Source organism: Podarcis melisellensis (assembly GCF_964234715.1).
Source record: "Podarcis melisellensis genome assembly, chromosome: 13".
In the NCBI taxonomy this organism is placed as follows: Eukaryota; Metazoa; Chordata; class Lepidosauria; order Squamata; family Lacertidae; genus Podarcis; species Podarcis melisellensis.
This window is the reverse complement of record NC_138545.1, coordinates 24,574,177-24,588,895: the sequence shown is the minus strand read 5'-3', so window position 1 is coordinate 24,588,895 and position 14,719 is coordinate 24,574,177. Positions and strand designations below refer to the sequence as shown.

Sequence of the window (14,719 nt, the reverse complement as noted above, 5' to 3'; positions counted from 1 at the left end):
TGCATGTGCTAGCATGCAAGGAAAACCTGGCTACAAATTGCAGGAATGTAGGTCATTTCCTGCGACCTTTCAGCATGCAGAAGATGTGGCATCAATAGCTATGGAGCAGTGGTGGTGCAAGAGGAAAAATGATGGGGGCACAGGCAGGGCCAAGTTGCAAGGCCCACCCTAAACATATTCTCTGAAGTAAGTTCTATTGGTTTAAGCTGAGTCTTCAATAAGAATGCTTAGGTCTGCACCTTTAATTTAATCTATTATTAATGTATTAATTGCATGTGGAAAATGCTTTTCCTTCAAGTAACCATAGGTATTCGGTAGTGGTGGGGAGGTGAGCTACTTGTTGGGGGTTGCTGCCCTTACCTCCCCTTCGTGTTGCCTTGGCCAGTGGGGAACCTGTATGGCTCATGAAATCCTGCTGATCATGTGAGATTCCTCTCTGGGCTTCTTCTTTTCTAAAAAAAACCTTGCCTTGTTAGATTAGAAATAAAGCCAGTAACCCTGTAAGTGTATACGCAGTGCTCTTTCTGGTAATAAATAAATAAACAAATTAGGTCCCGCTATTCATATATTGGTAAAAGCATTGTGGGTTCCAGTGCAAAATGGCTGCCATGGACAGAGAAAATAGAGGTGTTGCCAATCGGTGTCGGTGAGAACTATCACAAAAAAGACCTAGGTGCACATAAATAAGAAATAAAGAACAAATCTAATATTTAAAAATAGATTCAACCGTAAAACTAGTAGGAACATGTGCAGCAATAAAATATCAAACCGCATGCAATAATCAGCCTAAAAAAAAACCCAACACGAGGAGCATCTTCAGTGACTCACTCAAACGGCCTGGCACTGGCAAGTCTCCTTTTTTATGCAAGAGGCTTGCAGTGTTGTGACAACTACAGAGTTAAAAACAAAGCAACCTGGGCATCAGGGCGGGTCCAAGACATTTTGCTGCCTGAGGTGGAACAGCAAATGGCACCCATCTCTGGTCAAGTCAAGAGCCATAGTGTCCTAAACTGGCACCTGAGGCAGAAAATTCCACAAATGCCTGTCCCTGGGAATATAATAATAGCAATAATAAATTAAAATGTAACAATTTTCTGCCCTTCTATCAGAGGTGTTTTTAGGGTAGAGTGACTGGTTTGGCTGCAGGGGGTGCCACAACAATCTTGTAGAATGGAGTGTGAGAGCCCAAAGTCTGCCTTCTCTTCCATTATGCTCAAAGTCAGCTTCCTGAGACGAGCATCTCACTCAACCTAACAGCAGGGCTGATACAGGTAGGCATTCTAACATAACATTGTACCCAAAAGAGACAGATGAGTTTACTCTGCAGTCCCGACTCCTGTTTCCAGTGATAATTTAAACAATACATGAAGTGAATTCAGCCGGGCATTTTAGCACATGTTTTGCATGACAACCTAGGTGTTTGCATGCCTAGCTGTCAATACACTTTGCTAATGGAGGCAGAACGAGAAATGGATCCCCCAGTGCAATGCAAGCTATACAGTGGTACCTCGGGTTAAGTACTTAATTCGTTCCGGAGGTCCGTACTTAACCTGAAACTGTTCTTAACCTGAAGCACCACTTTAGCTAATGGGGCCTCCTGCTGCTGCCGCGCCGCCGGAGCACAATTTCTGTTCTCATCCTGAAGCAAAGTTCTTAACCTGAAGCACTATTTCTGGGTTAGCAGGGTCTGTAACCGGAAGCGTATGTAACCTGAGGTACCACTGTATAGCACCCAAGATCAGTCAGGTTCATTTAGGACCTGAGGCAGAAGAAACCATTACATATTGATAAAGTGGAGCTGGTTGTAAGGGGGAGATGGATTGCAAAAGTTTTTAACAGAGTATTGCTGCTTTGGTTGAATAGTCATTGTGTTTATCCACTATACATTTGAGGTTTGCAAAGGAAACCAAGACTTTAACTTTTACATTTCCTGATGTTTCAGATCTACTGGTTTACTTCTTTTTTTATTTAAACCCATGTTAACTAAGAATAATAGTTTATGCATATGATGACATGAATGACAACTTTTCCAACAATCTCACAAGATCTTTTTGCGTTGCTATAAATGCCTACAGACCTGCCCCCCCATAATTTAAATACCAACATCATTGATTTATTAATCACCTTCTAAAGAAGCATCTCAAGGCAAGCCACACAGAAGATAATTAAAACAGTTAAAAACTCAAAATACAGCAAAAAAATAAAATAAAGCAAGTCTAAAACCATAACAGAGTAGACACATGTGGCAAAGATCCATTTATCCAACTAAATGTGGGTTAGCTTCCTCATGAGTTGCGCTAGATGATCCTCAGGGTCCCTTCCAACTCTACAATTATATGAATCAATGAACTACCCAATGCCAGGCTGGCCTCATGAGGAAGCTAGCTGGTATTTTTCCCAGCCCTTGCTAAATTCATGAATTTGTGTTTGCTCAAATCCTAACACTTCACTAAATGTAAAAATTATGCGTGGCCTGCTCCCCACCACAAATTCATATTGATATATATCCCTCCCCTGATAATAAGATACATGAGTATGCAAGGCAAATGTTGCCATTTCCTAGGGATGTCCAGATTTCTAATCCTTTGGTTGGGGCCTGAATTCCTGTAGTCAATCAATTGTTGCTCTTAATCCCTAGCAGAGTAGCAAATGACTAATTAGCTGTATGCCCAATCTGTCAGTTTTGCTGGCTTTCTATTCTCACCAGGGCCTGCAAAGAGGCATTCTTTGCCTTGTACGGCCAAGGTTTCCTGTGTGGGTACCACTGAGGCCCCTGTTGGGTACCGCGGAACGCATCCCTGTCCCATTGCAGAGGAGATAGCGACATTCTTCCCAGTGACGTCTCCAGGAGCTGTGAGAAGGAATGAAACGGCCAAGGGGCAGCACAGAGCAAAGAGGGTGGAGGGGAAAGAGGTATAAATAGATGTGTTGGGCTGTAAATAGTCCCCCTCTTGAAGGGAGAGGGGAACGGTTAATCATTAATATTATCTACACATAGTAAATTCCTGCACTCTGCTAGGATGGTCAAAACAGCCCAAAATTGCAGTTGCTTGCAAAAGTCTAAATCAGACAGGTCAGGAGGTCGTTTTCTGCCTAACCAGCTACTTGAAACTGCTGATGCTAGCTACAGGTCAGAAGGTCGCTTCCTGCCTAGCCAGAAAACTGCTGTTAACCGAGAAAACCACTAGCAAGATGTTTCCTATTTTACTTCTGCTTAGTAATGCAAGAATAAGAAGAGATACGAAGGGAATGCTTAGCTAGCAAAAGAAGACACGTGTACAAGGAGGTGGGAGGGAGTGCTTGGCTTAGCAGAAAGACAGGAATGTTTAGCAAGCAATAAAATGTATTAAGCAAGCAATATTTGCTAGCCGATTGGGGAAGTCTGGGGGTATAAGAAAGTCTGCTGAAGTGTCTTGCTTTACAGCCAGTATTTCTAGGAACTAACTAGCAGGCTGTCTCTGAGTACAGACCTTGACTCTGTGCTCAGATCTCAATAAACTCTTTTTCTCCAAAGAAGATTTTGCTTTCCTGGTACTTTTGTTCCCTCCGAGGTCCAGGGGATGGCGTGGCTAATGGATCCCTAGGTAAAAAAGGCTTCATTTCTTTGGGGGCTCGTGCCGGGATCAGCCCCCTCCCCAAATACGGACCGGAGGGCCAGGCTCAACCAAGGTGAACAGCTCCAATCGGCGTTCGCATTTCCGGTGCACACCCTGCCAGTTTGTAGGGGGAGATTGCCACACCGTCCTGGAGCGGAGACATCTAGTTGAGGGAGAACAAGAGGACAGAACGGCGCCGAGGGGACAGGTCCGCAGCGGAGAAAGGTAAGCCCGAAGGAAAGGGCTAGGGGCCCGAGGGAAAGGGCTAGGGGCCCGAGGGAAAGGGCCAGAGGCCTGATCAGCCTCACCTGGTAGTTGGCAGTAGAGTGCCCGGCAGTAAGAATGCCACCAGGAAAGGAATTGGTAAAGGTTTGGGAAAGGGAATGGGGCAGAGGGAATTGAGTGTTTTGTTGACATGTTGTGTGTCAGATACTCCAGTGGATGAATTGTTGAATGAGGGCCAAGGCTTAGTGTCCCCTTGGCCGAGCGATTGTAGGGTTGTGCATTTTCTGACAAACTGTAGCATGTGACATGTTGAAATTAAGTTATTTTGGTGTGTTTTGTGTATTGCATGCTGAAGTTATTTTGGTGTGTTTAGTGTGTTGAAATTATATTGGTGTGTTTTGTATGTTGTATGTTGCATGTCAAGATACTCCAGTGACTGAATTGTCAAGTGTGGGCCAGGGCTTAGTGTCCCCTTGGCCGAGCAATTGTAGGTCTGTTGTGTGTGAAGTGTGAGAGAATTTTTACTGTGAATAGTAGCGAAGGATCTGGAAGAAATGGGTTCTGGCCAAAGTAAAAGTACCCCTTTGAAATGCTTTTGGGGATTCAAGCTAATGAGAGGGGAGGACGAGGACATTGTGTAAATTAGATTGGCCCACCCCAAAATAACAAATTGGCCGTCCACTGGGACCCTTGATTTGCAACTCATTAATCCATTATATCAGAACATTTTGAATGTCCACCCTGATCAAATCCCCTACATTTCCACATGGAAGACCAATATGGAAAAGAACCCCCCCCTCCTGGCTGAAGTCATGCTGCCAAAAGGTCTCAGGCAGCAGTATCTGCTCAGTCAGGAAAACAGGAGGACAACCCCCCAGTCCTCCAGGATTCAGAGAAGGAAGAAGATAAAGTTTTAATGCCCCCACCGCCTTATGCCCCGGCAACAGCCCTGGCACCACCCCCGCCACAGGGAACAGATGGCCCAGCCCCAATCCCGTGGACAAAAGAGTGGGGAAAGCAGTGAAAAGAGTGACCCTCCATAGGGCACATAAAGCACAGGAGAAGGGCGCGGCCAGAGTGATGCCTCTCCATAGAGTGTATGACCCTCTGGCCCCCGCGGGACCTGATGGGGTGGTGCCCAATAGAACTCATACAGTTCAACATGTCCCTTCTCTAGTGCAGATGTTTGTAATTGGAGGAACCAAAAACCCTTCATTTGAGGAAAACCCTGCCAAAATCATTAAGCTGTTTGAGGGAATTTTTTTAAAACATACAACCCCACTTTTTATGATGTGTAATATTTGATGGATGCCCTGCTAACTACAGAAGAGGCTAGGCAAATTCATGCTGAAGTCCGAGCACACATGAGAGCGCAGGGGGCAGGAGATCAAGCTGTTGCAGCAGGATATCCTGAAAATACACTGAATTGGGATTATCAGATCACTGAAGGGCAAAATACTCTCACCATTTATTGCCAGAATGTCTTAAATGGCATGAGGAGGGCAGCCAGAAAACTCACCAACTTCGTGGAGGCCAGAGAAATAGTACAAGGAACAGAGGAGGCCCCTGGAGCCTACTTAAAGAGGCTGAAGGAAGCCTACCGCCAGTATACTCCTGTGGACCCAGATGAGGCTGCCAATGCCCCTATCATAAAAACTGCTTTTGTAGCCCAGGCAGCGCCCGATATTTGCCGAAAAATCCAGATGGGCCACACCCTGAAATGGATGTTAGAAAATAGCCCAAACCACTTATAATCAGAGAGGAAAAGAGACCCAGAAGAAAAAGAAGTACCAGGCAAAGAAGTTGATGGCCCTGAAGACGGGAGGTCCACCGTTAGAAGAAGAGGAGGGCGAGGCCGCTTAGGAAAGAATCAGCGTGCCATCTGCCGAAAGGCACCTATTTCCTCTCCCAGGCTAAAATGAGGAAATGTCAGATGCTACTACTACATCCGCGTTAAAAATTCCAAGTCACCAGAGCCCTGAGCCTGGCAAAGGGACAGAAGATAAACATTTATACAGATTCTAAGTATGCATTCCTGACTTTACATGCCCATGGAGCCTTATGGAAAGAAAGAGGTTTGCTTACCTCCAGAGGAAGCCAGGTGGCCCACCCACAAGCTTTATTGAACCTTCTGGATGCTGTATGGGAGCCCGATGCAGTGGCAGTTATCCATTGTTATGGACACAAGACTGGACCAGGAGAAGTGGCCAGAGGAAACCGATTGGCAGACAGAGTGGCCAAGGAAGCAGCCCAAGAACTGGCCCCCGCCTCGGTTATTGGAGCACTGGTCCCAGAAGAAATTTTAAGCACCACTGACATGCCAGCTTACACGAAGCAGGAAAGGGACACTGCAGATGCTCAGGAGCTGACATTGTCCAAAGAAGGATGGTACCTTACCCCTGATGACAGGATATGGATTCCAGAGTCCCTTTCTCGGCAGATTACTCAGAGATACCATGATTCAACCCACATAGGACCAGATGCTACAACCAAGCAGCTGGAGAAATGCTTCTATACAGCCCACCTCTACCAACTGGCAGCCCAGATCTCCAGGAAATGCCTGCTGTGTCAAAAGAATAATCCCAGAGCCGGACCACTGGCTCCCCCAGGGATTCAGCACAGTAGAACGGCACCTATGGAAGATCTTGTCGTGGACTTTACTGAATTACCCCGTTGTGGACTACACCGCTACCTGCTGGTGGCAGTGTGCACCTACACCGGAGGGCCGAAGCATGGCCAACAAAGACTGAAAAGGCATTTGAAGTAACCAGGTGCCTGCTTAGGGAAATCATCCCTCGCTATGGATTGCCAAGGTCCATAGGATCTGACAATGGACCAGCATTTGTTCATGCAGTCCTACAGGGACTGGCAAAAGCGCTCCAGATCAACTGGAAGCTGCATACTGCTTATAGACCCCAGAGTTCTGGAAAGGTAGAGAGAATGAACAGGACTTTAAAGAATCAGCTATCCAAGCTGACGCAAGAAACAGGGTCTAATTGGGTGTCCATGTTGCCCTTGCCTTTGCTTAGAGTCTGTAGCCTCCCATTGAAACGTATTCACTTGTCACCCTTTTGAAGTGATGTTTGGGAGACCGGTTCCTTATGTGTGCATGCTTTCACCTATCCCTGCTCAAGATGTGGAATTGAACAATTATGTACAGTCTCTCTCTCGAGATTTTCTCTCTCAACCCAGGCCCGAACTTCTTGCATGACCAGTTTGAGCCAGGTGACGTGGTGTGGATGAGACCGGTCCCAGGCACCACTGCCGCCGTGCTGGAAGGGCCCATCTGCTCTCCACACCCACAGCTGTGAAGGTCGCTGGCACCACCCCTTGGGTCCACCACATAAGAAAGCTGCTTCAGATTGGACTGTGTCTCAGCATCCTGAAGATCCCCTCCAGTGACGACCGCCTTGCTGATATCTCTATGCACGGTGAAGAATTGGATGGGAGGGGCGCCCGCAGGCAGCGCCCCCAACGTAGACATTTGTTCTCCAGCCAATTTAGAGGCACCACCAGGACTTTTGATATTGGTACCAGAACTCACTCCAGACGATGTGGAACCACGTTACACCCTTGATGAACAGCAGTGGACCAGCCAAGAAGGAGCAACGCCAAGGACCGGACAGCCGTGTTTTTGTGCCCCAACATCCGGCCAGCACAATTGTAAAAAATTACCACGAGCCCACCCATTTGGGAGGCCCAGCTGCTAAGGCGCACCTTGGGAGAATATTCTATATCCCAAAATGTGCCCTGTGCGCCAACCAAGAGACTGAGAACTATCGCCCTTTGAACTTCTATATGGCAGGCCAACCCCTTTCGTCCGAGGCATCCCCGCCGGTTTGGGCAGATGGGAGATCACATCACCCAAGAACAAGTGCAATCCCTGTGTTTGTTGTGTGTGTTTGCTCTCTTTCCAGGTATTCCCTCAAGCGTACACCTGCAGTCCCGTGGCAGTCTCGCTGAGCCGGTTCACCAGTCCCTCTGAGTGACAGCGTCTGGCGACCCCCTCATCCCCAACTGCAGTGAAAGTAGTCGAGGTGATCCCCTGGGTACATCACACGCATCTGAAGAAGGGTGTCTGGACTTGCAAAAGAAATCCCGCTGACCCTCTGAAGTTGATCATCACCTTGTGTCTGACGCTACCAGGAAAAAGCGTTAGGCCACGGGCAACGAGATCCTGCGACTAATCATCACAAGGACAGTTACAAAGACTTTCTCTTTTCTCTCTTATTTTCTTTATTGACTTGCTCTATGTCTTATTGCCCTGACCCTACCGAACCATACCAACCCTATTGGCCTGCTGGCCTCTGCTACGACTGGTTCGTCTTGCCGGTGGTAAGAGATGGCGTGCTCCTTGGCTATTGGCAACTGGGGTTTGATGAGGTTACCATATTAAGACATCCCACTACCCCGTTGTGGCTCCTCTTCCACACCACTGTCCAGCACATGTGGATAGTGCTCATACGGGAAGTTGCAGAGACGTTCGAAATCTATCGAGTTCTGGACTGCTCTTGCTGCTGTGGGAGGGTAGTCAACTGTTATCCGGGGGGTAGAGCACTGTACCAACCTGATCTAGCGGACCAGGTTCTAATCTTAATGCAGGCGATTGATGAGACGGAACCTATCTTAATGCAAGTACCGCAGGGGTGGGAGCCTTAGCCAGGTGTGCATTGAAATTACTAAACAAGTGCCAGTAAGAATTGCCACCCCAGGATTTCAGCTTCCATATGCTCTGGTCACTAGGGAGGCAGCACGAGAGTTCAATCCACCCAACAGGGCTAATAGAAAAATTGACCCACATAGTGGGAGCATCAGCTCACCGGTGGGCTCTCATCCTTGAGGCTCAACAGGTAGTCGGGCACAAATATCAGTGGGCTCTTCAACAATGAGCACACCCCCTGAATATTGGTGGGAGGAACCATGGAGATATTGGGTTTGGTGGGTAGGAGTGATATGTACCGCCCTTGTCGTATGGATGCTCTCGTATTTCTGTTGGCATGAACGGTATCGTATTTGTGGGGAGAATAGGCCCAATAATGCTTCTATTGCTTTTCTGCTTCTGTATACCCTGCTTATTGCAATGCTTGCAGCAAATGATGCAAAGACTCCTGTCACGGAAGCTAGGACCCACAGTCATCGCTGTGATGAGGGAGTATAGGCCCATACCCCAGAACGAACCTAAGTATTAGGTTGTTCAGAAGAAGAGGAGGGAGTGAAGGGAGAGGGGAACGGTTAATCATTAATATTATCTACACATAGTAAATTCCTGCACTCTGCTAGGATGGTCAAAACAGCCCAAAATTGCAGTTGCTTGCAAAAGTCTAAATCAGACAGGTCAGGAGGTCGTTTTCTGCCTAACCAGCTACTTGAAACTGCTGATGCTAGCTACAGGTCAGAAGGTCGCTTCCTGCCTAGCCAGAAAACTGCTGTTAACCGAGAAAACCACTAGCAAGATGTTTCCTATTTTACTTCTGCTTAGTAATGCAAGAATAAGAAGAGATACGAAGGGAATGCTTAGCTAGCAAAAGAAGACACGTGTACAAGGAGGTGGGAGGGAGTGCTTGGCTTAGCAGAAAGACAGGAATGTTTAGCAAGCAATAAAATGTATTAAGCAAGCAATATTTGCTAGCCGATTGGGGAAGTCTGGGGGTATAAGAAAGTCTGCTGAAGTGTCTTGCTTTACAGCCAGTATTTCTAGGAACTAACTAGCAGGCTGTCTCTGAGTACAGACCTTGACTCTGTGCTCAGATCTCAATAAACTCTTTTTCTCCAAAGAAGATTTTGCTTTCCTGGTACTTTTGTTCCCTCCGAGGTCCAGGGGATGGCGTGGCTAATGGATCCCTAGGTAAAAAAGGCTTCACTCTGTGGCCATGCTGAGTGAAGGCCTGATGACAGAAGGACGTTCAGCAACACTCCAGACGTAGGTCCAAGCAGCTGTTGCTTGGGGGCTACCCTTGGGGATAGCAGAGAGCAGGGCATTCATAGCTTCCAGTTGTACCTATTTGATTGGAATGGCATTTGCTTTCTCACTGTATGTACCAGCTGCTGTTTTGTACTCAGTTCATGTGTACTGCTGGAACATAGCCACTAAATGCTTTAATTATGACTGATAGAATTTGCCTTGAGTGTGGCCTGTGCAATGGAGTCTGCAGAAGACCCTGTGTGCTGACAGTATTCTTCCCTGAGAACAGTGCTGTTGCTGACATATTACTGGCTCAAGAGAGGTGTTTTGTCCTAGGGGAGAGGAAGCACTTGATAGCTGCTTAGTAACTACCCAATACACTCCTCAACAGGACTTCGTTTCTAAAATAAGAGGGTTTAGGGCAGGAATTGCAATCATGGTACCCTCCAGATGTGGAATCGAGTCCTTGACCATTGGCTACACTGACTGGGTTGGTAGCTTTGATAGTACAAAACATCTGGAGGGCACCACATCTGGAGGGCTACCTTTATGTTAGGAGTGGGGGAGAAATTTGATTCACATTTTAAGGCAAATTCAAGGTCTAAACCACAGAGCCTAGGGCTTGCCAATCAGAGGGTCAGCAGTTCAAATCCCTGTGACAGGGTGAGCTCCTATTGCTCGGTCCCTGCTCCTGCAAACTTAGCAGTTCGAAAGCACGCAAAGTGCAAGTAGATAAATAGGTACCGCTTCAGCAGGAAGGTATAAATGGTGTTTCCGTGTGCTGCTCTGGTTCACCATGCTGGCCACATGACCCAGAAGCTGTACGTCATTTCACTCGGCCAGTAAAGTGAGATGGGTGTCGCAACCCCAGAGTCATCTGCAACTGGACCTAATGGTCAGGGGTCCCTTTACCTTTACCTAATTTGCACTTTGTGAAACAACACAGGAACAGGGACATTGCTGCTCTTAGAAATTCTCTGTATTTTGCAGTTCAACTCTCCAGCCAACTGATGTGTACAAAAATGCATAGACTAGGGGAAAGTGTACATAAAAATGCATATATTAATGAAAATAACATAGAAAAATGCATTATATTAGGGAAAATCACCTTGCAATAATGTATACAAAGCTACATGCAAGTGTGTGTATGTATATTAGAAGAAATTCACACTAAAATGCTATGAATTTTTATAAGGACTTAAAACAACAACCATGAACTAATTTGGAAATGTGAGTCACTGAAATTAAGTTTGGAAGAATGAGAAACTGAGAGATTGGCAGATTCAGCCGTTCCTAGTTAGGGCTTAGGTTTTCCTGGAAAAAACACCTGCAATTAATATGCTTAATAAGGACCACCAGTGTACATAGTGCTTTACAGAAATTACATAGGCAAAAATTAACATTTTAAGCCTCCAAGGAGCTGAAAATATAAAATAATAATGAAAATCTATTTTTAAAATAATATGCTCTATTCTAGAACTCGTTCCATTACTTCCACATATAGAGGAAGATTACTGTAAATCATTACTTTGGATTTTTTCATATACAGGACCCCTTTGGGAGCGGCGCTTAGGACACCAAACCTATCCGCTGCACATGTCCTTGGAGTGTGCAGTGCCATGGACTTCATGCCACAACATGCCCCTCTGGTTCCCTCAAGGCTGGGACAGGTGGCGGGATTAGTTGTTAATGAGCGCTTACATAATGGGGTCAGGTGCGAGGCCCCCGTGGGGCCACCAGCTCATTGAACAGCAGCTCTGTCCTTATCAGGGTCTCTCATGGCACCTGGGCTGCCACTCCCAACCCGTGACGGAATAAATTAGCACCTCTCTTCTCCCTCCCATCCCTGGGCAGCAGCTGCACCTGACACGCCTCTCATTCTATAATCACTGTGCTAAATATAATGCAGCTGACGGAGTCCTCAGTAGAGGGTCAATGGGATGTGTTCAAAGCCAACATGGCACCCCACCCCACCGTTCCTTTTGCATTCCCAGCACAGATGAGACATTTAAGTCAGTTAGAGCTAGAACCTGACGGAAAATCTGTAAGGCAATCTTGATATCAATGTTGACCCACTGGGGAGCAGGGGCAGGGCTGGAAATAACAACAACAACAACAACAACAACAACAACAACAAAAAACTCTGGGCGGCTCCCAACAACAACAACAAAAAGCAATAAAACATCAAACATTAAAAACTTCCCTAAAAATTTCCCTAAACAGGGCTGCCTTCAGATGTCTTCTAAAAGTCAGAGAGTTGTTTATTTCCTTGACATCTAATGGGAGGGCTTTCCACAGAACGGGCACCACTACCAAGAAAGCCCTCTGCCTGGCAATACCTTAGCCAACCAGAATATCAAAACCTTCCCAAAGCCTAGTTAGCACTTTCTCAGCTTTAGGAAGGAGATGATAGGGTTCTAGGACCCTGCAAAAGCCTCACACCTCCTTCCCAAAGCCTGGTACCTCGCATAGCATAGCCAGCTTTGGGGAGGCAGAACAAGGGCTGGGTGTGTGCCTTGCTTCCCTACCCCTCCCCACTCACAGGCCCACAACAAAGCAGTGTGTGGCCCATAGGTTCCTTGTTGAAGTACTTTTGTGGCCCACCTGGTGTCAAAAGTTGGGCCACCCTGATTGAGATCCTGCCTGGTTTTTTGTGACAACTTGAAAGGACTGACCTAGTAGCAAAGTGCAACCTTGGGGTTGTAACAGTAGCATACTCAGATGTCACCTATGCTATTGTGATGCCATTAGCATTCTTGCCTACATTGTGATGTCATCCCTCTGATGTTCATATCCTGTTACCATGGTTAGAGCAAAAATCATATGGCTTGTCTAGTCTCCAAGAGCAAACTTCATTCTGAACTCCGATTGCTACCTCTCAGCTAGGGAGCCTGAGGGTCATCGAGTCCCAACACCTTGCAATGCAAGAATCTCAACTTTTGTGGGGCATTCAAGCAAGTATTGGTGTACCAGTTGGGGGGGATTTATATGTTTTATACAGTGGTACCTCGGGTGCGCTGTGGGTTAAACCTCAGAGCCTAGGACTTGCCAATCAGAAGGTTGGCGGTTCGAATCCCCATGATGGGGTGAGCTCCCGTTGCTCGGTCCCTGCTCCTGCCAACCTAGCAGTTTGAAAGCATGTCAAAGTGCAAGTAGATAAATAGGTACCGCTCCAGCGGGAAGGTAAACGGCGTTTCTGTGCGCTGCTCTGGTTCGCCAGAAGTGGCTTAGTCATGCTGGCCACATGACCCAGAAGCTGTACGCCAGCTCCCTCGGCTCCCTCGGCCAATAAAGCGAGATGAGTGCTGCAACCCCAGAGTCGGTCACGACTGGACCCAATGGTCAGGGGTCCCTTTACCTTTACCTTGGGTTACATAAGCTTCAGGTTACAGACTCTGCTAACCCAGAAAAAGTGCTTCAGGTTAAGAACTTTGCTTCAGGATGAGAACAGAAATTGTGCTCCGGTGGCGTGGCAGCAGCAGGAGGCCCCATTAGCTAAAGTGGTGCTTCAGGTTAAGAACAGTTTCAGGTTAAGAATGGACCTCTGGAACGAATTAAGTACTTAACCCGAGGTACCACTGTAAATGAGATGCAAGTTTTCCAATATACCAGACTTTCACAGAATAGCAAGAAAACAAAAATTAAACGTGTGTGTGACATGCCCAGACCTACCAGCAACCCACAACAGAAGTAGGGGGTGTAGTTTTTTTACACAACACATATAAAAAGCAAAACCTTGCCCGCACAATGCTTCAGTATGTCCACAGTTGGGTAATGTGACCCTATCTGCAGATCAGGATACACTTGGATAAGAACACTGTGTGAATGACATTGAAAAAATGGAATACATAGACTACACAGATGGAATACATTGACACCAACACCTTTAAAGACTTGGAGAATGAATAAACTGTCTTGCTATCTGACTTTGCTGTGAAGCAACTACTGTGGGCAGTAGATTCAGGGCTCCTCCAGACTTGCACTTGTCCCACCACTTCCCCCCAGGAAAGCCCAATCTTTACCACTGAGTTGGAGCAAACACCAATTTGCTCTGCTTTAGTACTAAAGAGCGGGTTTTCTGGGGGAAAGTTGTGGAACAAAGGCAAAAGTGCCCATGCTGTGCAGCCTTAGGACAAGTGGAAGTGTGGACAAGCACCATTTTTTTGCCTACAATTGGCACCTATGCACCACAAAAAGACAATGGTGCCAAAATGGTCTCAGACCACTGTGAAGGCTGGAACTAGGAAAAGACAGTTTTCCTCCAACTCATAGGGACTAAGATTCTACAGCTAATTTGCATAAGCCGTGCTTATTGGAGCAAGCGGCAGAAGCAACGCCTCCAAGAAGATACCACCCTCCTTTGTTAGAACAGACAAAATGTCTAGCAGACCTTCAACAGCAGTGAACTAAATGTCACCTGGAAAAGTCTCCAGCTTCTATAAATCGGTACTATATTGCCTCTGAATGAAGGAAGTTTATTTTAATCTGTTACAATCATAGAAGCATAGAACTGTAAATTTTGAAGGGACCCCAAGGGTAATCTAGTTCAACCCCCTGAAATGCAGAAATCTCAACTAAAGTATCCATGATGACAGATGGTCATCCAATCTCTGCTTAAAAACCTCCAATGAAGCTGAGTCCACCAGCTCCCAAGGGAGCCTGTTTCACTGTTGAACTGCTCTTACTGTCAGAAAGTTCTCCCTGATGTTTAGTTGGAATCGCCTTTCTTGTAACTTGAAGCCATTAGTTTGTGTCCTACCCTCCAGAGCAGGAGAAAACAAGCTTGCTCCATCTTTCATGTGACAGCCCTTTAGATATTTGAAGATGGCTATCATATCTCTTCTAAGTCTCCTCTGTTCCAGGCTAAACATACCCAGCTCCTTCAACTGTTCCTCATAAGGCTTGGCTTCCAGACCCTTGATCATCTTGGTCACCCTTCTCTGTTAAAATTTAAATTCTGAATATTTTCTCCATTAAAATGCATGGGGCTTTATTA

At 46.4% G+C, this 14,719-nt stretch overlaps 1 long non-coding RNA gene across 1 annotated transcript; it reads left to right on the top strand.

Annotated features, from left to right (window-relative positions):
• Positions 1 to 2,959: 2,959 nt before the first annotated feature.
• Positions 2,960 to 9,598, top strand: LOC309354911. Its single transcript, XR_014162388.1, has 2 exons — positions 2,960 to 3,821; positions 7,739 to 9,598. It is a non-coding gene; the product is annotated as an uncharacterized lncRNA (long non-coding RNA).
• Positions 9,599 to 14,719: the final 5,121 nt, after the last annotated feature.